General features: G+C 47.0%; 1 non-coding gene across 1 annotated transcript; it reads right to left on the bottom strand.

The window, feature by feature from the left end:
- Nucleotides 1-904: 904 nt before the first annotated feature.
- On the bottom strand, nucleotides 905-976 carry trnaw-cca (transfer RNA tryptophan (anticodon CCA)). Its single transcript has one exon. It is a non-coding gene; the product is annotated as a tRNA-Trp (tRNA).
- Between the last annotated feature and the right edge of the window lie 1,387 nt (nucleotides 977-2,363).

Genomic DNA, 2,363 nt, shown 5'->3' with positions numbered 1-2,363 from the left:
GGCTGTGAGGTTTTGGATCTTTCTGCGGTTGCAAAATGTGCTGGCGAAATGCAAGTTCCCCCTGATTCCCGCCCTCCCTCTAGCTCCCTCCCTCTTTTCCTCCGTCGCTCTCTTCCTCGTTCTGACAGATGCTGTCCCCCACAACCCCTTCCATTTTCTCTCCCGTTTCTATTCCTCCAGTCGCCAACCCTTCAGTCCCCTCAACCCCGCAATAACCTTCCTTCTCTCTAATCTTATTCCCTTTCCCTGGGATCTGTCCTCTCCTCAGGCTCCCACTGACCCCGGGCTCGGGGACTCTCAGGCCGGTCCGGGCTCTTTAACCGGCTGCATTCACAGGAAAAGTGACTTCAGTTTCCACAAAAACATCCGCTCTCTCTCAAATCCCAAAACTGAAATTCAGGCTGCCCGTTAATGTGAAGAGGCGGGTGTCCGGCTGCGGTTTCCGCTCCTGCTGTTTAATGCAGGTCGCTATAACTGGATGCCGTGAGCAGAAAGAAATTGCTGCTGTTTTTAGACATTTGTTTTAACTGAACTCACTGTCGCTCTGCTTTAAAAGGACGAGTTTGAATCTCCTGACTTATGGATAAAATAAAGTCGGGCGATTATAGTTTACACAACCAACTCCAGCTAACGGAACTAAGCAGCTATATGGACGGAAGCGGCTGCGGATTTAAACCCCATGATGGACACTTTGTGTTTTACTTCTCATACTGGGTAATGGAACAATTGCAAAAACAGTAGATACCCCACATCGCTGAAACATTGTTCCAATGTAAAATGAAAACTGAACCGGAAAATCGGAAGAGATGACTTTCATCATGGTTTTGAAATTCAACATTTCGGTGGAATCCAGACACAATGAACTTTGTGCCCAGACAAAAGCTTCAAGTACAGTGAAGAGCCATGAGCCTGACGTGATTTGAACACGCAACCTTCTGATCTGGAGTCAGACGCGCTACCGTTGCGCCACAAGCCCAGCTGCAAAAAGACAGCTGTTGCTTGTCCTAGATTCACTTCCTTAGACCTTGATCATATTCAGTGCATTGAAAATCAAACAGGGATCATTAAAGGGAACATGATTTCCCCTCCCTTCCTCGTGGCCTTCTTTGCTTTCTGTGGATTTACATCACAAGGACGAGTAGCAAGAAATGCAAAGAACGTGAGAGCAAACGCACAACAATAAGCCGTGGGAGAAGTTTATTTTCAAATTTCATAAATAGTTTAAATGAGTGAGAAATACTTTGGCAGTTGGATTCACAATGAACCATAATCTGACTGAGGCCACGAATGCACGAGTTTCGTTTCGTTTTGTTTTTAATTGGTGAGATGTTGCCAACTACGGAGGAGCAGAGGCCCAAATTATACAACTGAAAGTTAGCGGACAGGTAGAAAGAAATAACGATGCAGGATTTCAAGGAATCACATCATCACACAGTGCAGAAGAGACCCTTCAGCACATCGTGTCTACACCGACACGTGAGAAACACATGACCTACCTACCTACCTAATCCCATTTACCTGCACTTGGCCCACAGACGTGAACGTTATGACGTGCCAAGTGCTCATCCTGGTACTTTTTAAAGGATGTGAGGCAACCCGCCTCCACCACCCTCCCAGGCAGCGCATTCCAGACCGTCACCACCCTTTGGGTAAAAAGGTTTTTCCTCAAATGCCCCCAAAACTTCCTGCCCCTCACCTTCAACTCATTGCCCCCTCGTGACTCACCCTTCAACTGAGGGGAACAACTGCTACCTATCCACCCTATCCATGCCCCTCAAAATCTTGTACACCTCGATCAGGTCGCCCCTCAGTCTTCTCTGCCCCAACGAAAACAACCTAAGTCTATCCAACCTCTCTTCTTAACTAAAAGGTTTCATCCCAGTCAACATCCTGGTGAATCTCCTCTGCACCCCCTCCAGTGCAATCACATCCTTCCTATAATGTGGCGACCAGAACTGCTCACAGTACTCCAGCTGTGGCCTCACCAAGGTTCTATACAACTCCAACATGACCTCCCTACTTTTTTAATCTATGCTTCGATTGATAAAAGCAAGTATCCCATATGCCTTTTTCACCACCCCACTAACATGCCCCTCCGCCTTCAAAGATTTATAGACACACACTCCAAGGCCCCTTTGTACCTCAGGGCTTCCTATTGTCATGCCGTTCATTGAATACTTCCTTGTCAAATGACTCCTACCAAAATGTAACACCTCACACTTTTCAGCGTTAAATTCCATCTGCCACTTATCTGCCCATTTGATCATCCCGCATATATCTTCCTGTAGCCTAAGACACTGAACCTCACTGTTAACCACCCGGCCAATCGATGTGTCGTCCGTAAACTTACTAATCCTACCCCC

The sequence above is a fragment of the Cetorhinus maximus genome, chromosome 31, assembly GCF_964194155.1.
Source record: "Cetorhinus maximus chromosome 31, sCetMax3.hap1.1, whole genome shotgun sequence".
NCBI classification, from domain to species: Eukaryota; Metazoa; Chordata; class Chondrichthyes; order Lamniformes; family Cetorhinidae; genus Cetorhinus; species Cetorhinus maximus.
The sequence above is the reverse complement of the archived record's forward strand: the minus strand, read 5'-3'. Positions and strand labels throughout refer to the sequence as shown.